The sequence below is a fragment of the Protopterus annectens genome, chromosome 8.part0 (genome assembly GCF_019279795.1).
Source record: "Protopterus annectens isolate FY-2018-M chromosome 8.part0, PAN1.0, whole genome shotgun sequence".
In the NCBI taxonomy this organism is placed as follows: domain Eukaryota; kingdom Metazoa; phylum Chordata; order Ceratodontiformes; family Protopteridae; genus Protopterus; species Protopterus annectens.
Window position 1 is genome coordinate 382,175,677 of NC_056741.1, and position 26,277 is coordinate 382,201,953.

Below are 26,277 nucleotides of genomic sequence, written 5' to 3' on the forward strand. Positions count from 1 at the left end.
TTAAAATGGTATTTAAATCCAACTGGTAGAATAAAATAAAATAAAATTAGTCATGTAAACAATGTGGCAATTTTCTAAGCTCCAGTACACTTTTAATTGAACAGTAGTAGTTTAGTCGAGACTTCCTAAAAGAGTTCAGCTTTAATTGGCACATGAGTTCATGTTTCTCCAGAATATTCGAGATGTCTCCTTCAAGATCACCCATGTCTGGTTCAAGATGGCCGCCGAGCACTGAACACACACTTTCTGCTGCTCCTGTATCAACCAAATCTATCCGCTCAAAAAAAACCTGCATCTGGCACCGAATTGAACAGGAAAGGAGTATTTCTTCTAAACTACACTTCTTGGAAAAGACCTATAGCAACATTTTGGTCTAAAAAGTAAAATGTTGTCATTTTTCTGCAAGGGCTTACCTCTAGTGACTGGCTGAAGGCCGCAACTGCATGGTGGCATCATTTTCTCTGAAGGACTGAGTTCTGAGTTATAAACAAGAAAAGTTAAAGGAGAATTCTTTAAGTCACTCCCTTGTGGTCTAAACCTACACTTTAATTCAACCAGTGACGGCTAACCAACAAGAATCCATGGATGCTATAACTTCTGAAACCAAGCTATCTTCTCTAATGTCACCTGAAAAGGATGCAACAGCTAAGAGGCAGAGAATAAATAAATCAACACAGGATTCAAATAAAGGAGCTGCTAAATCTAAAGGTGAGTCTGTTCTTTCACTAGATGACCTTAAAACAGCATTACAGCCCTTGCATGAAGATTTCAAATTATTCTCAGACAAATTAAAAAATCTAGACCCAGTTACATCCAGAATTAATCTTATTGACAAGAAAACTGAGGAGAATACAAATGACAAAATTATTAGTGACTTACAGCAAAAAATAATATACTTAGAAGCACACAGTAGGAGAAACAACATTCTAATACGTGGCATCCCAGAAAAGTTTGACCAAGTACAACTACCAGTCATACTAACTGAGATTTTTGAACACATTACTGAAAATAAAATCTTAGCTAAAGAAATCATTATTGAAAGAGCTCATAGAGCATTATGAAGATCACAAGATGAGGGTGTTCCTATGCAGTTTTATGCAAGGCTACTAAATGCTGTACATGTTACCACACTCCTCATGGCTGCAAAAAAGAAAAGTAACATTTCATGGAGAGGTCACAGGATTACAATAGCACAGGATTTACCCCAGCCCATTAAGGCTCAAAGACAAGCTCTAGCTCATTTTTGTGCTTTGTTAATCAAAAAAAAATTACGCTTCCAGATGAAATACCCAGCCATCCCCTCTTTCAGCTATGGGGATCAAAAGTTCCTAATATACTCTGCAGATGAAGCAAAAAAAGGTTTTATGCAAGCTTTCAAGGAACTACCTGCTTAACTAGCTATACTGTTAATGCTAGTAAAATAATATAATCAAGATAATACAGTATATAGCTTAAAAGCTATGAATTACTGTTAAGACTAACAAATAGTATAACCAAGATGATTACACCTACAAAAACCTATCTCTGCTGACTTTATAACACTGCTAACTGATTCTAACTTACCCTGTCATCTTCCCAGTTTATTTTTACTATCATCTGGATGTCCTGGCTTTTTTTTTGTTTTTATTTTACTTTCTAGCTCTTCAGCAATATGTTGGCCAATTTGTATCCATGCATGAGGCTCCCTGTGGCCTGTTGAGGCCTTATTTAGAGCTCCACAAGGGTTCCCTAAGCTCCCAGGGCCATTTCAACATTCCATTACCCAGAATGCAACAGGAACATCAGCCGATTACATCACGAGGTCGGAGGTCGCAACAGAAGAAGAAGAAGCAGTGCATTTCTAGGAATGCTAATATCATGAATTAGAGCTTAGGGAAGAAGAAATGAATCTAAAACAGCACTTTCTGGACACTTCAGGATGGGGTAATTTAAATGGACTATAAAGGACTCTGGCCAGGGTAATTCAGCAGTCTAATCTTATGTTTAAGTAATGAATTTATTACAATATAGTTTTTTTTCTAGCAATACAAATACATCACATTGTCAGAAGTCTTTCATATCAAACTGTATAGTAGCTGCCATCTGCTGGTCATGTTGCAAAACTACAATGCCATACTTCAGACATGCTTTTCTGTGTCTCAGTTTTTCAAAAACAATATTTTATGTGTTCACATCTAGTTTTCTATTTAGTATTTAGGTGTGTGTTTAAGTGCTCATTGTGAAAGTGTTTGTGATACAAACTCAGACTCTGTGAGTAAAATAAAAAGCCTATGCAATTGTTAAAAGTTATTTAAAGACAGCTAAAGACAATTGCCTGTTTAGTAATCCATTAGTCTGCTTCACAGCTGTGCTACCTTTACTGAAATATGTCTTCAAGTTTGAAATGTATCTGTTGTTGCATGGTAACACAAATTAGCATTTTGACTACTTTCACCATTATTCAATCACGATTCATGAATCATGATGTTTTAATTCTGTACTGAAAGTGCAGGATATGGATGGCTTGTTCTTTTTCTCAATGAAGGTGGATCTACAGAGCTAGTGAGCTTGATATGCTGTATGCTTGTGCTTGGATTAATTAGCCGGCTTGCTAAAACTTGAGATCTTGCTAAAAAGGCTGGCTAAACTGTGTTTTTTATTGGTTAGTGATGATATGTGAGTTATGTAGTTTATTGTGAACTGCATTTAGTGAAAATCCAATCATCTGCTTAGGTTGTCAATTAATGCTCTTGTTTCTGTCTATCCTTCTTTAATCCTATTGTTATGTAATTGTGTGTGTAATGCATATTTAGTAAACCCAGCTAGATATCTAGATAGGTAAAAAATGTATTTACATTACTCAGAGCTATTCTGTTTGTTGACGTATATATTTAACCTGTAATTTTTTCTTGTTAAAATTACTCCCTTCATTAACCTCCCTTTAGAGCAGTATGCTCAGTTAGAGCTTATCTAAGTTGACTGTCCCTTCTCCAGACAGGAGACCAAAACATAGTATTAGGTTATGATGGTACTTACTGCTATGCCAGTTATAAATAGAACCTGGGTTACTATTTGCTGTAATGGTTATTAATAGCTCTGGTTATAAATTGTGTTGGTTTCAATTGCTTAGTAACTTTTATTGTCTATATTACCAACTTCACTTGCCTATTTGCATGAAAATTTTCGAGGTCAATAATCTAAAAAAAAAATGCTGTATGTATTATGTTCTTATAGTGGTATTGTTTTATCTCCTTTAACTCCTAACTCGAACTTCACTTTGCCTTTAACTGTCCATTCTATGTACATATGTTTTTCAATATTCCTTAACATTTTTGGGAGTGGCATGATGGTGTAGTTGTCCAATGTTTGTTGGCGCTTGGACTATTGATGTTAGTTTATATGTCTCCCTGCTCTGTTCTTGTATTATTCTTCATAAGGGAAAATATTTAAAAACAGATCACTTGTATCTATCTAAAACTTTTTCAAAAATGACTCAGGGAGACAGGTGGGTAGGCACAGGGTTTATGGTAAGGAGCATGGATGCCAGAATACGATTTACTACCACATTCTGGTCTTTGGTGCAGGCTGGAGAAGTTGTTTGACCGCAACTGAGCTACAAAATATAAGTATTTTTTGATTATTTTAACAGATTACTGTTTTTATAATTTAATATATATAAAGCACTTTGTCTATTCAGAATCTTCAGAAATCTTTTTCTGTTTAAAAACTTTCATAGCTTGTTGTCTTAGGCTATTTTGTCCCCCCTCCCTCCCTGTTGGTGTCTTGTTTTATACTTGGTGGCTTTGCAGTTGACTGTGACACACCTCCCAGTCTAGTGTCATTAGCTCATTCTTCTTAATGCAGAGAGAACATTTGATAAGGCCTTCTGTTCCTCCTTTTTACCTTTTCAAAAAGTAAAACAAAACTTTTTTTTTTCTTCTTCGCCTGAACCTTCTTGTGTTCTGACTGTCCTTCTCAAACATATTGGAAATATACAGTATATTTCAGAGCATTTGTTATAACTGTATTTGCTATAACTGATTTAAGTATTTTTTTCTGGCTTTTTGAATATTTACTGCTTAGCAACTGCATCTTAGCCTGTTTATACAGCTCTGCATTCTATTTAAACTGTTTTTGTGTTGATTAACTGTTTTGCACTCTTAAAAAGTTATTTGTTGCTTAATTTTACCTGTAGGCTAACACACTCAAGTGTGCTAGCCACTTAAAAGCATTTATAGCATTTACTGTCTTTTTTTTTTCCTTGTCTCTGTAAAAAAAATCAATCTCTTGTTTTCCCACCTTACTGAACTAGAGCAGTCCAGTTTCAGAGTTGCTGATCCCTGGGCTTTGTTTTTAGTTCCTGTTACTGATCCATTGCCTTATTAGGAAGGAGGGAAGTTTCTTTGCTTACCAGTGGGAGTGGGAAGCACTGAGCGGCCTTTTGTCCTTTCAGCCCCTGCTATAAAACACACTAAACACGTTTTCCAGCTTGTACCAACTCTGCACAGATCCTTGTGGTGGCCTGCAGAGTGATCCAAGCAGCAGAGAGCTAAAAGAGTGACTTTCACTAGATATAAGTATTTTTTGTGGCTTTATCACTGTTATTAAGCTAGCGACTGCATTTGGCGTGTTTTACTGCTACTTTAAGTGATTTCTGCTTTTTACACTGTTTATTGCACTTTGTTACTAATTGTTGCAAATTGTTTCTGTAGGCTACACACTAAAGTGCTTAGCTAATGATTTATAGCATTTATAGCATTTACTGTCTTTTTTCCTTATCTCTGTAATAAAACAAAAAATCTCTTGTTTTCCCACTTTACTGAACTAGAGTAGTCCAGTTTCAGAGTTGCTGATCCCTGGGCTTTGTTTTAGTTCCTGTTACTGATCCATTGCCTTATTAGGAAGGAGTGAAGTTTCTTTGCTTACCAGTGGGAGTGGTTTTGTCCGACGGTGAAGTTTCAGCCAGAAACTAGTAGTCCATTGGTCGCTTTGGGCCAATTCCTAGCTCCTCAGCCCCTGCTATAAAACACGCTTAAACTGTACTGCTGATCTAACCAGCATATCCTATAACTGAAAAGTTCATCTCTACTTGATTCCCAAGTAGACTATTCTCTATCTGTAAAGCCTAGCACTTACTCCTACAGTACTTGCACCTTGATAAAGCACTCTTATTATAGATAGTACCCCACCAGCCCAAACCCACTTCCCCCAGTCCTTTGAAAGTTCTTTATCTACTACTTCTAGTATGTCGAGGGATCAGTTGCTAGTGTCCTCTCCAGCTCAACTGGTGAACCTGAATATTGAGGCAATGTTACAATTGCCTCATGTACACAGACAATCCTCTCCTTCTCCCACAAAACACAAATACATGCGAGATGCAACTATATGGCCAAACTGGAGGCTGAGCTCTCTCAACATAGGACTGGCAAGACCAGACAGGAGGAGAAGGCAACCACACAATACATACCCAGTCACACATGGTACCATCACAACTTCAAATCATACACATACTCACACAAAGACATACTCGGAGGCTCTGGAAACAGCAGAGGCCACCAAAGCAGACACCCAAACAACTACAACACATGCAACACATAGACCACACAGTCAGAGTGTCAAACAGTCACAGCCCTTAAGGCCAAACAAAATGCCAGACACACACCAGACTGAGTAAGGAGAAGGTCACAGTAAGCTGCCTGTCGGGCCAGAATCCGCCACATAACGCAAGCACTCAGGTCTCTCAACAGCAGGTACGACTCAGTCATTGTCCACGCTGGTGTCAACGACCTGAGGACGCACTCTCCTGGACATGAAAAAAGGGGACGAGGAGCTCTCTGATTATGTAGCCCAGGCAGGTATGACCCTGACCTTGAGCAGTATCCTACCTTCACCTAGAATGATGCCACAATACAGTGATAAGATGATCAGCTTTAATAATTGGCTTAAATTCTGGTGTCATTCAAAGGGGATCCAATGTCTGTCTGCCTGGGATGACATGCTGGACAAGCCACGCTGGGATGGCTTGCACCTGTCACCCTGGGCTTCCGGATATTGGCAAAGGCTCTTACCCCATAGTGCCTTTTTAGGCAAGGCTCAAATTCTAAACCTACCACCCTAGAACACCAAAAAGGAAAAAACTAAGGGTAATGCTGCTCAATGCCAGAAGTCTCAATCTCAAGATGCAGAGGCCCTTCTCAATATGGAGAACATCGATGTCTGTGCTGTGACAGAAACCTGGTTCAAGGCTCCTGAGAGCACCCCAGCACTAACAGGTTTCACCTCATATCATAATCCGCCCCAAAATCCGGACAACACTAAGAAAGGAGGGTGTCCATATTCATATGCATCGGAGACCATCCAGGTGCAATTAACCATAGGCAAGACTGCTCTGCAATTTGTAGCATGTTACAGGCCACCCTCTCAAACTCAGGAACCTCACATGGCCTTCCTGAAAACATTGGGATAAATGTATCTCCAAACACCATCATACTAGGTGACTTCAACTACCCTAATATAGACTGGGAACACTACTCAAGCCCGAACACTCTAACCCAAAGATTCCTGGAGTTCATAAACTCAAATGCCATGGAACAACTAGTCACCATCCCCACAAGAGGTGAAAACATACTTGATCTCATCATCACGAACATGGGATCAAAATGTTCAACACCGAAGTATACCCCTCACTGGTGAGATCAGATCATAAACTAATCTCGCTGGAGGTCCTCATCCCCCACCTGAAACAAAAAGACCACAGTGAAAAACTTCTCAAAAGCCGATTTCACTTCTAAAAACTAGTGTGGTCTCCTTTAAGGCCCCTGAGCCAGTGGTAAACATTACTCAAACCGCTGAATCACTTACAAATGCCTTCTACCAGCACCTACAGGACTGCATGGATCAGGCAATCCCAAACAAAACTAAGACTCTCTGTACCAAAGGCAAGCGTCCAGTCTGGTGGACCCCAGCCATAAACAAGCTCTACAACAAAAGGAGGAAGCTACTACAAGATAGAGCAAAATCCTTGAAAGGTAAGACACCTTTGATCATTATAAGTAAAAACTAAGAGCTCTCATAAAATCATCCAAGGCAAATTTTGAGAGAAAATCGCCAAGGACTCTAAAGACAATCATAAGGCCTTCTTTAGCTATGTTAGAAACCTAGGAGGAAACTCCCAGATATGCTCAGAATTAGTTCAAAATGATGTGAAAATTACTGAACCTACACACATTGCTAACATACTGGCTGACAGGTTCAGTGCAAACTTCTCCCCCCTAAAAGGAGAGTTATCTATTCAAGAGGATTGTAGCCCCACCAAACATCTCCAACGCCCAGGTGAGAACTGCCCTCACTAAGGCAAAAAACACAGCATCCATGGGACGGATGGTGTCCCCGGCTGTGTGCTTCATGAACTCAATGAGGAATTAAACCCACAGTTAGGACAGCTGTTTAATCTTAGCCTCACCTCAGGATCAAGGAGTGGCGACTGTGGTCCCACTTCATAAGGGCGGTGCCTCCACAGACCCTGGAAATTACCGCCCATTAGCTTGACAAGCCTTATCTGCAAAGCCATGGAGAGGATCATAATGGAACTCATAAATAAAGACATAGGAACTTGCAGACTTTGGATCCAACCCAGAGATCCTGCCTCTAAACTTGGTTGACTTTTGAGACAGTCACCAAGGCCATTGATGAGGGAAAGGCAGTCCATACAGCCTACCTCGACCTGGCAAAGGCACAATACCCCACTCAGGTATCATCGAAAACTCATCAGCTTGAATGTAAACCCATACATCACAAGATGGGTTGCAAACTGGCTACAGAACCCACAGGGTCAGAGTTGCTGGAGCCATGTCAGACTCAAAGCCTGTCACAAGTGGTGTCCCACAGGGCTCAGTCCTGGGTCCACTCTTGTTCAGCATCTACTTTTCTGAAGTACAAGCAAACACAGGAGGGTTATGGCTGACAAAGTTTGCAGATGACTGCAAACTGGGCGCCATAGACACATCTGACACAGATATCCTCCAGAAGGGCCTCACAGAAACGGATAACTGGTGCCAGAGCCATGGCCTGAAGTTAACGCCAAAAATGCATAGTCATACCCCCTAGCTACCATATAGGTGACAATCCACTGAGCACAGAAAAGTCATCAGGATCTGGGGACCCAAGTTGACAGTAGTCTTCGTTGACACTCATGTTGCTAAAGTAGGAAAACCTTCTATATTGAAGGGATTCACATCTAGATCAAGGGAGGTCATCGTCCCCTGTACTCATCACTCATTAGACCTATGATTGAGCACAATGCCTCGAATGTATCTGACCAGACACCTGATGCAGCTTGAAAGGCCCCAAAAGTTCCTCACCAAAAGGATAAAGGGTCTCAAAAATATGTCTTATGCTGCCCGACTGAAAGAACTCCAGCTTTATTCAGTCTCATACCACTTGCTCAGAGGTGACCTGTGCCTGACATATAAGGCCATGTCAAACCCAGATTTGATGAATATGCTTCACCTCAAAAATCTAGATCCTCAGAACCACAAGGGAGACTTAAACCTTGACACGGTTATAAAAAGAACGTGCTGGAGGGACAGATTCATCACCCAGAGACTCCCTATGCTGTGGAACAAAATCCCGGTACATGTGAGGCAGAGCACTCGCTGGCCTTGTTCAAGAGGAATCTTGACCAATGGATGGGAGATCGGGATTACTTCAGTGTCACTGCTTGACAGAGGCACAGAAAATGATAGGCATAGTTTTTATTCAACTAAAGGTGGCGAAAGCCACATAACTATGGGCTAGGCTTATAAATGCCCTTGGGCAGATAGCCTAGTATGAACCTATGAACCTATGAACCTATTACACTTTCTGTCATATATAAAAAATGTGTTTATTAATTGCATCGTCCCTGGTATGGCTTTTTTCTTAGTTTATCCTAGCATATATCTACGTTTTGAATCTAATTATGATGATTAGTGTGAATTCCTGGAATGTAAATGGGCTTCAAGAAATCAGTAAAAAGAAACTAGTTATGCACCTGATTTTTCAGGATAAATCCAACATCGTCTTTTTACAGGAGACCCATATGACAAATGTTCAATGGGATAATATTAAAAAAAAAGAAATTGGATTAAACTTGTGATATCAGCAGGGAATAGTCTTGCATCAAAAGGCACTGTAATAATAATTAAAAATCCTTTCCTGGTGAAGTGCTAAATACTAAATTTGACCTGAATGGTAGATGGTGTTTATTTTCCTTCTCGTACCCTCAGGTAAAATCCCCTTTACTTTTCTTAAACCTATATAGCCCTTGTACAAACCAGCACTTATTCTTCTATGAAATACATAATCTACTACTTCAATTTCCTAATCATCTTTTCATTATTGGTGGTGATTGGAATGCATTCATGGACCCCTTGAATGATAGTTCAAATAAAAACAGGAAACAGCCCTCGCAAGTAACGGCATCTATTCAGGATTTGATAAACAGCTTCAACTTAGTTGACCCTTTTTTAATATTTGACCATGACAGAGAGCTAAATAAGTTCACGTTTTATTGAACGGCATAAAGTCTGGTCCAGAATTGATTATTTTTTGGTCTCTGATATCTTTTCAAACAAAATTACAAACTTTGCCCTTGAGGCTAGATGTATATCCGACCACTCGAATGTCTCACTTTGTATTAATCCCACTCACCACCTGAATCACAATGGTAGTAGTCCCACTTGGTCACTAAACAGTAGTATTCTTAAAAAAGATGTTCTGCAAGAAATTAATGATTATCTGAAACAATTTGATGCAGGATCTTGTTTATCCACCATCCCCTTAGAAATCCAATGGGCTACGGCCAAAGCGGTCATCAGAGGAATACTCGTACAAAAATCATCTTATGATAAAAAAAAAGAGAAATTGTACATCAATAACCTCAACAATGAGCAAAAGATGACTGATGCACAACTACAAAAGGATTTTTCTCCTGAACTGGAAAAGAAATTACATGTGATACAAAAAAAATTTACTCATTTCACTTACAAAATCAATCCTTGGTAGAACTCAAACTCCTTCACAGATATTCGGAATGGGCCCAAACCCCCTCCAGAACACTAGCTGGATTCATAAACATCAAAGAGGGACCAAACTATATTAATGAAATAAAATACAAAGGGAAAAACTTATGCAGTAATGAAGATATTGTTAACTCTTTTGTAAATATCTTCACTGAAATCTATAATCCCCAAAACCAGACCCCAAAATGAAATGCACAAAAATTCCTAAATGAGCTATCTGTTCCAAAATTATCCTTCGCGCAAAACACCCTTCTAAACAGCCCCATAACACTGAATGAAATAATGCTAGCTATTAAAAAGCTTAAACCAAATAAGGCACCAGGTCCTGATGGCTTTACAGGAGAATTTTATAAAACTTTTAGTCGTCACCTTTCTAAAACTCTCCTTGCTATGTATAATTATATCATCTCGAAAGGGATTACTGATAAGTATATGAACAATTCGAAAACAATATTCATCCCAAAACCAAACTCTGACAAGTCCAACCCTCTCTGCTATAGGCCCATCGCCCTTATTAACGTTGACATCAAAATCTTATCTACCATTTTTGCTAATAGAATTCACAAAGTTATAGCTACAGTCATTTCTCCTGAACAGTTGGGATTTATGAAACAGAGGCAGCTGTGTGACAATACTCTTACCTTAAACACATTAATGTTGTTTCTAAAAAGTGATAACCACCCGCATTATGCACTCACCCTTGATGCTACCAAAGCTTTTGATAACGTTGATCTAAACTTCCTTTCCCTAACCATGAAATTCTTTAACTTTCCTGATCTGATTATTAACACTATTAAGATTCTTTATAACAATGCCTGTACTTCCCTGTATATAAATAAAACTTTATCACGCTCTATTAAATTTACCAATGGCACTAGGTAGGGTTGCCCACTCTCACCTTATCTTTTTAATTTATATCTGGAACCTTTCCTTCTCTGGGTTAAACAAAAGACTTATCACCATATCCCAAAAGTCTTCAATATTGATATAAATTATTCTGCATTTGCAGATGACCTAAACATCTATTTTGAGCTTCCCAACACCGATCTTCATAAAATTCAGAATTGTATTAATCTTTTTGCTGAGGCTGCTAATTATAAATTAAACCCTGCAAAATCACCTATCTTTCCATTAAACCCTGCAAACCACTTAGAATATTACTTCCCCCTGTCTGACATTCCTCTCAAATATACACTTAAATACCTAGGAATAAATTTCACACATCCTCACCAAGAACTAATGAAAACAAACCTACATAGAGTCTGGGATCAGATAAATAATGATCTAACTAGATGGAAAAACATCAATCTTTCTTTGCTATCAAAATCTGCTATCATTAAAATGAATATTTTGCCTAGAATCCTTTTTCATCTTAACTCCATCTTCTTAAACGTTCCAAATTTTTTTTTCAGAAAAATGGAAACCACAATCTCAAAGTTTTTGTGGTTCCCTAAATCAACTAGAATATCATACAGGAATCTAATTACCCCAAAGAACAAAGACGGTTTAAGTCTCCAGGATTTTAATTTATATTACATCATTAATGCTAGCTGTCTAATTCAAATAGCCTGCTATGACCCCTCTGCTGAAACTTGATACCCAACCTGGATCAAAATCTGGTGCAATTATATATATTCGTTAAAACTCAATGCATATGCTGTCCCTTTTCTTGCACCTGATGGTGACTACAAGTTCAAGATCTTGCCTACACTAAAGAAAAAAATTTGCATCTTTCAAACTCTGATGACCTCCTTAAATTTACACAGTACTATTCCCATTCTCCAACCTATTCACCTAAACCCTAACTTAAAAATCAATAATAAAATGATTGATCTAACAAACTTCCCTATTGTTAAGAAAGCCATAGTTTGGCACTTCTATAACTCTAAAAATGTTGCCGAGGTCAAAGCTTTATTTGGTGCTCCTAACAAATATGATCCTGTCTTAAGGGAAATTAGCTCACTTATAAAACAAAAATTCTCTAACTATAGAGTGAAGGAGCAAGACATTATAGTATCACAATCTATCATTAAATCACTTTCCCTACAGAACAAAATGATTTCAAATACTTGTAAGCTTGTGTCAAGCATTAAGTATAGTCATTCACTTCTATTTTTTCAAATATTGGGACGGTATACAAGGAGAAATTTCTATGTAGTCTAAGTGCGAAGCAATCAATAACACCCTGAATTTAACCCCCTTCAAAAACCTAATTTACACTCAGCTTATGATAAACAACAATTCTTACTATACCCCAGCAGTCTTACTGAAATTTGGATACAATAAAAACCTAACCTGTCCGTTCTGTTCCCTCCCACACGTAGATATACTTCACATCTTTTGGAGCTGTAAGAATATTTACAAACTTTGGTATTCTTTCAGAACTCAGTTGGAAAAAATGGGATATGAAAAAAACACATTCTCTTGGCAAACTATGATTTTAAATATTATTCCTAAATCTCTTAAGGGTATCCATCGCCACATCTGTGTTACAGCCTGTGCCCTTCTCAAATATTTTATAGCCAAGAACTGGGTCAATCCCTCAACAACAGCTTGGGAAAACTTTACATCAATGGCAATCAAATATATATCTGCACATAAGTTATGCAATAATAACAAAAAGAAAAAAGAATATTTTCAGAATTACTGGTGTAGACTTTTTGACCTAATCCAAACTAAATAATTTTCCAAAATTTGGGTCTCTAACACTACATTCCAGGAAAACCTCCATCAGTATCATTTCTGGCCCTATAACCATTAGACATTGTTACCATCACATGGTAACTTTTGATTTTACAAAATATTTTGTTATATCATTTTGTTATCCTCTGGCATCCATGGTGTAAATATGTTGTAAATATGTTATAAATAGAAGTACATGGTGTAAATAGTTGTTTTTTATGGTTATACCCTCCTTACTGCTTTTCTTTCTTCTTAAGACAGTCATATATTCTTCCTTCCAAGCCACTTTCCATTTGTATCCCTAGCCTTTGACTGTAATAGGTTATTGGGGGTCTTTACTGCTTATATTGGTCTCTAAGATGTAAGCTTCCCTGTAAGATAACTGCTTTGTTCTAAATGCATAGTTTTTGCACTAACTGTTACATATATACCTATACTTTACTGATTCCCGCAATGACTTACAGTTTTTCCTTTCTATATTTGAAAAGTTTGAAAAATTCAATAAAAATATATTTGAAAAAAAAAAAAAAAAAAGATCACCCATGTCTATGCGATCCAGGATCTGGAACTTAAAACCTGTGTGTCTTTTATGAAGAGAAAGGTGTTTGGCTAGTGTATTATTTTTACATCCAGAGTGGATATCTGACAGATGACATGAAATCCTTCGCTTAAGTTTATTTAAAGTCTTGCCAACATAGAATGCATCACATTCATTGCACTGTGCCCTGTAAATTACTTTTGTAGTTTTACAGTCACCCCCTGCACTGGTCTTAATGGGTTTCTTTAAATAAGGTCAATAAAAATTATCACCTTGCTGTATAAATATACAAAATGTACAATTAGTTTCACATCTTTTAGTGTTTCTCTCATATGGTCTATGTTTAAATTCAACAAAACTTCTAATGTTCCTGGCCTTCCTGTAAACAAAGGATGGGGCTTCACTGAAGATATTAATCAGAAAAGGGTTTCCTGTCACAATGTCCCAGTTTTCTTCAATAACATTTTTGCTACTGTGATAATCCAAAGTGTATGCCAGGATGCAGCTGTTTTTGCATTTGTTAATCTCTGTGGAATTTCTTAACATTCTCTTACTGAGGAGGTTGAGTTAAGGTGCTTCAGTCCTTTTCAGTTCTATAATGGGTTCCAGGATGTTTTTTAACATCTGCCTTTCATAGCCTCTCACTAGAAAACCATTCTCCAAGTTGTTCACTTTTCTCAAAAATGGTTCCATCTCTATGGTGATCTTGGAGGATACATCCCGAATTTTCTGAAGAAACTTAACTCATGTGGCAATTAAAGCTGAACTCTTTTAGGAAGCCTGGACTAAACTACTACTGTTCAATTAAAAGTGTACTGGAACTTAGAAAATTCCCACATTGTTTACATGACTAATTTTATTTTATTTTATTCTACCAATTGGTTTTAAATACCATTTTAAATCAGTTGTAATTTAAGTATATATTTTGTTTCCATCATCATACATTTTGTCTTATTATGTTTTCTTTTTCTGTTTTTTTTCGACTTTATTCAAAATGATGTGTAATAACAATACCCTTTCAAGTTTCATATAACTAAAACTAATAAAGATCACAGACTTTTTCTCACTGCAAAATTATTTTTTTCTCATTGCCCTCAGTCCATGCCAGTCATCAGCTACTTCCTAACCAGTCAATCCATTCTTTCCGTCATAACTACAATAGGGAATGATTTGAGTTTTTTTCTTTAAGCTATACATCCCCTCTGCATGCTTGGTTATGCAAGATAAGAGAGCATGCATTGGGCTGTCCTCAGTGGTTATCACTCACTTGCACAAGTTCCATCACAAGTACTTATGCCCTTTGTCTTAAAGCCATTGTCAGTGCCTCCCTGGTCTCCACAGGAGAAATCACACCCACCCACTGTGATTATCGAGCATCTGTAAACCATCCTCCGGGAGAAGTAAGTAGACCTTGTCTCTTCATTCTTCTCTCTGTCTTTCTCTTTCCCAGCCTGGCTCCTCCAGTTGCAAGATTGCTTATCAAACTTTGGTTACTGAGTAAAAACCAATCCCACATCAATTAGTATAGAAGGTTTATTGTTTTGCATTAGTGAAGTAACATTAAAGCTGTCATGCTGATTGATATGGCACAGTTTCAGGCTTCCACTTGTGATGACTGTCTGATGTCATTTTTTTCACTGTTGTTTATTAAAAGGCCACATCTTGTTCCACTGTTGTTTTTTAATATTATTCTGTTGAGCTCCGTCTGTAGCTGGAAGATACCCTGTCAAGTTTTGTATAGCTAAAATTAATCAAGATCACAGAGTGTTCTCACTGCAAATGATTATTTGTTTTTGGCCTCATTATCCTCAGGGCCTGCCGATCATCAATAACCTCTCAGCCAGTCATTCCACTCTTTCCCGTTTCACCACAACCAAGGATGATTTGAGGGGTTTCCCTTTAAATGAAAACTAAACCTTAGAACTACAAAAATTTATCTTTCACTCTGTCTCTGTTTTCTGAGTTATTTTAACATCTTAAAAATCACTCTGACTGCTTCTTATAGAATTTTAATGTTTTCTGCAAAATGTTGGCCAATGAGCCTTGATATATCAGTGTGATCTTATTTTTCTTCAAGCATTTCTCTTTCCCATAATCCATTTCAAGTCTGCTTTATATGAGTCATGCTAGACATAAGGAAGTAGTGGCATATTTCCATGCTATTGACATATAATGGGATCAGTGGATGTCACTGTCATCTTATATACTGTCTAACAGGACTTTTTCTTTTATTTCTTGAATGGCCCGCATTTGTGTGTGTCTCAGGGGTTGTTTTACAGTATACTAGGGAATTACTCAGCTGCAACCAAAACAGTTGCTAAATTGCAGGCCTTTGTTCAAAGTATCTTTTTGTAGTCCAAGATGAATTGACAACCCCTCCCCCTACACTTTGGTAAATGTGCTGATACTTTAAAAGAATTCCAAGAAAAAATATTTTTGGACTTTTCTCTAAATGTCACAGACATCTTTAATACTACATTAAAATTATCTTAAAATGTAAAGCAGTATAAACAAGAAACATTTTAAAGTTTAAACCTTAGCATTTCAGTACTGTGATGTTGCTTGTGTAAATTTGTCAAAAGAGGTGACAACTGCCTTTGAACCACTGACTGATCTAATTACTCTGTTTTGCTATGAAAGGCTTTGCTACATTAAAAGCAGCTGTGAATCACTCTAAGTTCTCTTTCTCTCTGTTTGCAGTAAAGACAACGGAAACCAATTTCACACCTCTCTGTCTTGTTTACAGCAGCTGAGCTCCTGACTACAAATTTTTTTGTGTCTGAGGTTTGTCATGCAGGTGTAGACAAATTCCTCTGTAACTTATGTGAGAAGTTAAGCTTTAAAAAAAATGGGTGGACCTCCTCTTCCTTTGATACCGAAGTGAGGAAATGAAAGTTTTATAAAGTACAAGCAGGCTTCAGGTACCTACACAGTACTGGAGTCATACTATAGGGAGAAAAGCAACCTAATAGTTGAGTTTAGCTGTAGGAGAAAGTGGAGTTTTCCTTTAAGCTATACATCCCCTCTGCATGCTTGGTTGTGCAAGACATCACAAGTACCTCTGCCCTTTGTCTTAAAGCATGGTTGATGACACCTTGGTCTCCACAGGACAAGTCACAACCACCCACTGTGCTTATCAAGCATCTGTAACCCATCCTCCAGGAGAGGTAAGTAGACCTCGTCTCTTTACTCTCTCTCTCTCTCTGTCTCTCTCTCTCCCATCCTGGTTTCTGCAGTGGCAGACTGCTTATCGAACTTTAGTTAATGAGTCATAGTCAGGGCTCCATCCCTCTGTACCATGGAGTCACGTGAGTACAAAATAATATGAAACCAACAAAGATCAGATCGAATACTGCAGTGGATGAAGCCAGAAGTAAGAAGTAAAACAAAGTATCTAAAAGAACTTGGGCTTCAAATACACCAAAAGGTTAAAACAAAGTTTAATAAAACACAAAGCTTTCGGGTTAAGACCCTTCCTCAGTGCATATTCAAGAAAGAGATCAAACTAAGCAGTTTATATAACAATCCAAAATTAAAACACATGACACAGCCCCCAATCCCTGAACATCATTAATTAAACAATTAAGAAACTTTTTGAGACATTTATAATCCAATTATATCCACTAATATCTAGTGCATTAATCAAGTCTGCACCTCTTATGTTTCAATAAACAAACTCTATTGCCCTAAATTTAAAAGTATGGTCTGTATTAGATTCTGAAATCTGTCTAGCCAAATCATTAGTAGGAACATTTCTACATTCCCAGAACATGGACCAAAGATCCAAAAGCAGTGGTGTCTCCATATTCATAAAGATATGCACACCTCCAGACTAGTAGCCCAGCACAATGCATCTGAGATACTCCAAGTACAACTAACACTGGGTAGGATGATGATTCAGGTCGTAGCCTGCTATAGGTCCCCAACCATGTCCCAAGACTCTCACTCCACATTCCTAAGCACCCTGGAAACTATTACTATCCAACTCAACACTCTCATACTAGGTAACTTCAACTACCCCTCCATCAACTGGGAAAACTACTCGTGCACCAATGCACTGGCCCAACACTTCCTGGAATTCATCAGATCCAATGCCCTGGACCAGCTCATTCTTACTCCCACTAGAGGAAGCAACATCCTTGACCTGGTTATTACTAACATGGGCAGCCATTGCTCTACACCAATAGTCAATTCCTTCCTGGATAGATTCGACCACAAACTAATCACCATGGAAATTCACATCTCACCCACAACCCCACAAAGGTATCCACCATGAAAAACTTCTCCAAAGCAGACTTTGGACTCCTAAAAACAGAGGTGGCTAACTTCATGGTACCCATGCCAATGGAAAACAGATGCATGACTGCTGAATCATACACCAATGCATTGTGCAAACACATAAATAAATGCATGGAACTAGCCATACCCAACAGAAGCAAGACACTCTCTCCAAAAAAGGAAGCCAATTTGCTGGTCCCCTGCCATTAATAAACTCTACAACAGAAGGAAGAAACTGTTGCAGAAAAAGGTGAAATCCCAAGAATGGAAAAATTCCCTTATTAGCCTCAACAAAAAAAGTTGAGATCCCTCATCAAAACCTCCAAAGCCAGCTATGAAGGTAGAATTGTGGCAGACACTAAAACCAACCACAAAGCCTTCTATAGTTATATCGAGAATCTCCACGGCAATACCCAGATTTGCTCTGAGTTACTGCACAATGGTACATCCTATACTGAGCCAACAGATATTGCCAATGTACTGGCCAACAGATTCAGTGCTAACTATATCCCTCTCTCCCTCCTAAATGACCAATCTCAATACCGAAAGAATGTCAGGCACCCAGTATTACTGCAACACAGGTTAAAGCTGGATTGTCCAAGGCCAAGAATACAGCTTCCATGGCACCCGACAATATCCCTGGCTGTGTTCTATATGAATTACAAAGTGAACTGGCACCACATCTGTGTGCCCTGTTCACCCGCAGCCTCACCTCAGGCTTTGTCCCTACTGAATGGGGCACTGCTACAGTCATCCCTCTCCATAAAGGAGGAGCAACTACAGACCCTGGAAGTTGTCACCCCATTAGCCTGATGAGTCTGATATGTAAGGCTATGGAGCACATCATCATGGACCTAATTAACAAGGATAAAGGGAATCTCCAAACTCTAGATCCCACGCAATTTAGTTTTGTGAAAGGTAGATCATGCCTGCTCAACTTCTTTGAGTCAGTCACCAGAGCTGTGGATGAAGGTAAAGCAGTTCATACAGCCTACCTCGATCTGGTGAAGGACTTTGATACCATTCCTCACTCAGGAATTATTGATAAACTCACCAAACTAGGTATCAACCCCTGTATCATTAGGTGGGTTGCAAATTGACTCACAGATAGAACCCACAGTGTGAAAGTAGCAGACTCCAAGTCAGACTGCCGACCAGTCGCGAGTGGAGTCCCACAGGGATCGGTAATGGGTCCTTTCCTGTTTGACATCTACTTCTCAGATGTCCAGGCCAACACGGAGGGACTCTGGCTGACTAAGTTCGTAGATGACTGCAAGCTGGGAGCCGTTATTAACTCCCCAAGTGATGCAGACATCCTACAGAAAGGCCTCACTGACACCAATGACTGATGTCGAAACCATGGCCTTAAGCTTAATGCCAAAGATGCGTCATCATCCCCTTTGGGAAAAACTCAGTTCCCACTAGTTACCACATCGATGGGAGCCCACTGAACACTGAAGGCATTATAAGAGATCTGGCGACACAGGTTGACAGCAACCTCTCCTTCGACCACCACATTGCCACTGTGGTCAGAAAGTCCTTCCATGTGGCACATCTCATTACCAAGGGTTTTTCATTCAGGAAGAAAGAGTTCATCATTTCTCTCTACTCTTCCCTCATTAGATCAGTCATAGAGTATAATGCCCCATTTGGCATGTACCTCACTAGACACCTGCAACAGCTGGAGATGCCACAAAAGTACCTCACGAAGAGGATCCTAGGCCTGAAACACATATCCTACATGGACAGACTCAAAAAACTCCAGCTGTTCTCTATCTCATATCGTCTACTAAGAGGCAGTCTCTGCTTGACTTACAAAGCCATGTGTGACCCAGCTCTGTTAGAAATGCTACATCTAAAGAAATCCCAATCCCTCCACACCACACGCTCCAGAGACCTCAACCTCATTACCACAATCAACAGAACATGCTAGAGGGACAGGTTCATAACCCAGAGACTTTCCATGCTATGGAATAGACTTCCCATACATGTCAAGCAGAGCACCTCACTGGCCCTCTTCAAAAGAAATCTTGATGAGTGGATGGGAAATAGAAAGTTCACCCCGGGGATCACTCCAGTGGCTCTAAATCATAGAGGCACTGGGAACTAACGTCGGGTAGCACAATGACAGGGCACTTCTATGGGCTAGGCTTGTAAAGGTTTAAGGGCCATTAGTCTAGTACACACCTATGAACGAATCTCTAACCAATGCTCAGTAATACGATCTTTCAACTTTCAACTACACTTGCCTACATAGAATGCAGAGTATTTATCAGAAGTCACTAAATATACTATACTAACAGTATTACACATAGCTGAACAGTTAAAGACAAACTCCTTTTTCATTCTTGGATGTGTAAACATATCCTCACTGGATATATATTTGCAACAAGTACAATTATGGCAAGGAAAGGTGACAGTTTTCTTACTTATATTATTCTTAGTCATCATACCTGAGTTAAGATCTTTATAACAAAGTCTATTTTTCAAACTTCGATAGTTCCTATAAGAAAAAACTAGATCTATCATTTTTACAATGTTTTAATTCGAGCATGGTTTCCAGAATACCCCAATTCTTACAAATAATTTTTCGGACTTCATTACTTCTCCTTCTATTTGTGTTAACATACCTCATGATTCCTACTCTTACTATTCTGCTCGCGAGCATTGGCATTAGCTAACCCACTCCTAACCCACTCCTGTCAGCTAAAACTTCTTCCCTTGTTTGTTTCAATCTCAAATGATCATAACCTGCCTCTGTAAAGTCTTGTATAATCTCACTTATTTGTACCAAGCATTTCTTTTCTTACTCTCAAGAGGTGTCCTTTTACAATGCCTCTAAATATATGTGGGGCATGCTAACATGCCTGCTTAACAATAATGTCTGTATTATTTTACAGATTTTCAAGAGATTTATATTCATCCTTCATTCACAGTTAAGTTATAAAACTTTTTTTCTTTCTGTTCATAAAGCGCACGCAGCTCAGATTCATGGACATTCATAAAGGTGGTTATAACAAATTTAAAGCTGTTTGGTCCAGAGAAAAAAAAAATTTTGATGTGAAGTTAAAGAATATAGCAGGTGCAATTAATACAAATATTCCTAGAAAGAACATACAAACTAACCGATATACACATAGAAGGAGCATGCATGTCCCACATATATTTACAGGCATTGTTAAAGGATAGCTCTTGAGAGTCGGTAGATTGAATACTGATGAAAAGAAATGCTTGGAATAATTGAATAAGACTATACAAGGGAAGAAGTTTTAGCTGATGGGAGTGGGTTATCTAAACCATTCTTTACCAAAAATGCCAATGCTCATGAACGGAATAGTAATAGCAGGAACCATGAGGTCGACTATATGAGATATGTTACAACATACAGTAGGAGAACTAATGAAGTCCAAAAAACTATTTCTAAGAATTGGGGTATTCTGGAAACCATGCCCAAATTAAAACATTTTATAGATGATAGACCTAGTTTATCTTATAGGAACTAAGTTTGAAAAATAGACTTTTTATAAATATCTTAACTCGAGTATGGCTAAGAATAATATAAGTAGGAAAACTGGCACCTTTCCTTGCCATAATTGTACTGGTTGCAAATATAGCCAGTGAGAATATGCTTACACATCTAAGAACGTAAAAGGAGTTCTTTTTTTAAATGTTCATCTACATGTAATACTGTTAGTATGGTATATTTAGCAACTTGTGATAAATGCTCAGCATTCTATGTAGGTACGTGTAGTCAAAAGTTGAAAGATCGTATTACTGGCCATCGATCAGAGATTCGTAGGAGTGTTCCTAATAATGCTTTGGCTAGACATATTTTAGAATCTAATGCAGACCATACTTTTAAATTTAGGGTAATAGAGGATGTTTATCGAAACATAAAGAGGTGGCAACTTGATTAATGCACTTGATATTAGTGAATATAATTGATAAGGCTGAAGGTGTATGCTTTACCAGGTATTAATATAGTGGTTAGCATTAAACCCATCTTAGTTAAGAAACAGATACAACTTAGATAGGGGCCCAATCCATCAGTAAAAATTTCATTAAAACCTATCAGTTCAGTGCAAAATCAGTTAATCAAACAGTATTTTCAGTGCAATTACATCAGATATGCCATTCGTCGTACTGTTCATACTGAGATCACAGTACAGTGAGGATTGGGAAATTTGCCCTTTCCCCACTGTAGTGCGATCTCTGAGTTGGTATATATAATTAGCGGGGGATGTGGGGGGCTGAGGGGGATTCGATGAATGGCATCTCCGATGAAATGCCATTCCTTGAACTGATGATTCACTGAAGTGATATAGACCCGATTGATTTATTTATGCTGTATGTGTCTTTAAAAAGTTTCTTAATTGTTTAATTAATGATGTTGAGGGTTTGGGGCTGTGCCATGTGTTTTAATTTTTAATTGTTATTTAAACTGCTTAGTTTGATTTGTATCTTGAATATGCACTGAAGAAGGGTCTTAACCTGAAAGCTTTGCGTTTTCTTAAACTTCTTTTTAACGTTTTGGCATATTTGAAGCCTGAGTTCTTTTAGATACAAAATAATATGACGAGACATAAGTGAAAAAAAACATAAAAAAACAACTAGATGTTGTTCTGAGGTCCTTCTAGAACACTTTTACGTGTAAGTTCATGTAGCATCAGCAAGCTATGGAGTACTGCTGTATCAATTCACATTAATAAACTACATGCAGCTCAGTCAGATGTAAATAGAGAACTGATGAATGCATATCCTCTAAGTGGAGTACACTGAACAACTTGACTGGAATTAGGCACATGTCCCTAGTCCAAACTGTTGCATTCATTGCACCTTGTCTGGGCTGTCTCTCTCTTACTCCAGACTAAACAGCTGGCAAATGTCTCCTCCAGTGCCTGGCCTGTCGGTTTAGATTAAAATGTTTGGTTATAGTTGGAGCTTTATCTCTCTCTCTGCACCAGAGCCAACACCTAAGCTTAGTCAGACTTATTAACAAGGTAAACGTCAATTAGACTGCATTGTACAGCTCTTTAGTCTGATGTATTTTAAGTATATGTGCTGTTTGTCACTACAGTATGACTGCTTCCCTTAAGCAGTACAGATTAAAATTGATGATTATGGGTGGTGGTTGTTTGATAAAGGAAGGACTCTACAAACAAGGATATTAGCACTGGGAGCATATTACAAAGGGATCAACTAACAAGGAAGATGATGTAGCCCCTTTGTCTGAAAGGCCTTGCTGCTACCACATGCCCCATTCCCAAATTAGCATGTACAAGCATATGAAGGAAAAACACTGAATGAAACAAAACATAAAGGACATATTTAGTCCAGATTTGAGCCATAAAATAAGTGCACATAGCTAGCAAGTTCTGATTCTTTACTGGTCGATATTTCAAATTGCTACAGTGTGATCAAAAATGCTGCATTGATGTTGCCTCCTGCTGAGATTTGACAGCCAATGAATAGCTGAATCCTATGTGTGAGTACAGCAGTTGCTGGATCATTGCTTCTTTGAAAAACATGGCTGGATTTTGTTCTAGAAATAGAAAATGCAATGAACTTGTTAGAAAGCTCTACCATGGATATATGTAGGATAAAGATGATTGAAAAAGCTGGGTTTGTTTTTTCTGCCAAGGAGCAGTCTTGCTTAAATCTGAAGAACTGTACCAAACAGATGTTCTCACTGCTGCTTGTCTAGATGGAGCAAGGCTAATATTAGGAAAAGTGGCACAGGAAAGGATGACGACAGAGGACATGAGGGCCCAGCATTTCAATATGCTGGGAAACACTCCTAACAGAAGAGGCAAATATTGAAATTTGGGCATTTATAGCTTTGTTTTACCTGAGATAGGAATAAAGAGATGCAGGAACATACAATTTAGTGCAAGGGATTGAGACTGTAAAGTTTAGTGTGGAAGATTAAGGCCATGAATTGCTAGCGGGCTTCTTCCTGCAGTCCTTGGTTTGGTACTCTGTCTCCATTAGCCCATTGTATGAATTTGAACAAGTTACTAATGTTTTTCAGCTTTTCCCAGTTAGAGGTCGCCACAGCGGAACTCCAGTCCGCCAATGATTGGCAGTGGATTTTTTATGGTGCCGAGTTGCCAGCCTGACGCCCAACCTTCAAAGAAGGCACATCCATTCATGCACACACCTACATGCATGTCTTTTAAACGTCACTCAACTGCGGGGAGGACATGCAGACTCCACACAGAAGGTGTTCCAGCCAAGAATCGAACGGGAGAACCTCTTGCTGTGAGGCGACAATGCTAACCGCTGCACCACCATGGCTCTGAATTTGAATAAGTTACTTAACCAAAAAATTTCTCCAAGTTCACCCCATGAACACAGTCATTTTTGCCTAGTGAGTTTGCCTGGTAAACAAATAACATAAAATGTATCATATCGTATAGGCTAGAAATGTGTGAGAAATCAAGTTATAATCCTTACTGTATGTTGGTCCTTGCAGTTGAGTGATTACATTGTTTTTCTAGATTGTTCTTGCTGTTGTCTTCCATAGGAAGGTCATACTCTAACATGATCCAGGAGGTAGATGCTAAGTTCATAAATATTTAAAATATAACCCGTGAGAGGTAGATATAAAATTTCATAAATATTTATAATGCAACTTGTTAGAGGTCAATGTAACATTCACAAATATTTAAAATACAACTTGTGAGAAGTAGATTAAAGTTCATAAATATTTAAAATATAATTTCTGGGTACAGTTCTTCCCAGCATGATGGCTGATGAAAAACATGCAGATGTGTTACTTCAGTAACACTAAACTTTCACATTGCTTATACATTACGTTTCACGTTTTGTCTCACCTATTTTTACTTCCACATGCTTCCATCATGCAGCAGTGTGACATGTTCTTTGAAATTTGTTGCATCTAAGAATGTTGTCATCTGTAAATTACAAATATTTCCACTTAGACATTGAAAGAATTAGAATGATATTAACTGGGCTGCTCTTTTTAAGTTGATTCCTTACACTCAAGTAAATGATTACTAATGGTGTAAGTCTGCTCGAAGATTACATATTCAGAAACATATATGCTAAATTGATACCGTTAACCATCAGTTATTTAAATTCCATAATTCGTCTTATTACTGCAGCAGTAATATGGGGTGTTTTAACATAAACTCATGTTACTGGTGTTAGGTGATGTCAGCATTTTAGCACTGCTTCTCTTAACCATGACCGATTTAGCTAACTGCTCCTTTTGGCCAGCAGCCACCACTGTTTCTAAGTGGAAACACATTTCAGTTTGCTTTTTGTACTGTGTTTTAACTATAAGTCATTAATTTGTTTTTGTGGGCTGACAGTGCACATGCTAATACTTCAGTTTGCCTAGAAGTCATGAGTAGGTGTTACTAGTGTCCTCTAAAAACACACTGTTCCTGTAGTAATTGTAGCCTGCTGCTCATGCATGCTGACTGAAGTGTGAAATATCCACTGGTAAGTAGTAAGCTAATGCTTAGTGATGTTGATGTAAAGAGGGACATTACTGTCAACTTTAAACATCAAAAGCATATGCCTGCTAAAGCTGTGCTAGTCACCATTAGTTTGTCATGTTTATTGGAACTTAACATGTGTGATTTACAGGCAGCAATAAAAATCCAGGAATGAAAACAGCAGAGGCAGGTGATACACTTTGCAGTAGCATATGTAAATATATATATATAAAGCAACCGCATTTACCTGAACCCTGGTTATCCAGATCTCCATTTTTACCCAAACCCTTGTTGCATCCAGGAGTATATCCAGGATTTTTGGAACTGTGCATCAGTTTCTAGAATGTATTTCCCCTCCATTCCAAGGACAGACTCCATAAAAGCTGTGTGGCTTGCACTGCACCTGACGTGCCTATAGCATTTGATTGCATATGGGACCATTGTTTCAGACCATATTAATTAATGACTTCACTGCATTCAGTACCAATATTAAACAGCTTAAATGTGGGAAACTATTTAGGCTGAGCTGATAAGGCAAAAACTTACTGTAACTGTCAGACTGTAAAAATTTGTCTCACACTTGAGTTTAGCATAAGTCAAAGCTCCAGGCAATTGTTGTCCATCTCTTTTTCAGAAGATAAATAAATTACAATTATGCAGTGCATGATGTGACATGCATAATATATGCCTGGCTACAGACACGTTTTCCCCCATCTAGTCATCCAAATCATTTAGATGTGAAGATAAATGGAGATTATACTGTAAAAATAGACATAAACATTTCAACCAGTTCCTGATATCCAATTTGATGTGTGGTAAGATCTCCTAGTCACACTTGCACAATTATGTGAGTTATTTCTGCAAATCTAAACTTTACATCTAACTGGTGTCGGCAGATCTATAATATCCTTCTGATCCATGGAAGACAGGGCCACATTTTACTTCAGCAGTGGAATTCTGTATTAGTACAAGCGCCTGGTGAGGGGATATGAATAGTAGCTTTTTAATGAATGTGATGCTCAGTTTGCTGACTTAGTATACTAAATCGTCCTCAACTAGCAGGTTAAATTCCTTCCCAAAAGGAACCACTTCCTAATAACAGTTCACTTAGATGGGGTTACCTTAACTCAGTTTTTTAGGCCAGAAAGCCATAACACTTGTTTTCCACTGAACTACTGCATTGAAGTTTGCCAAAACACACAGGTAAAAACGTTTTTTTTCTTGCCTGTAGCAGTATGTTTGTCTGTGGGTCCTGTCACGAAAAGTTATATAG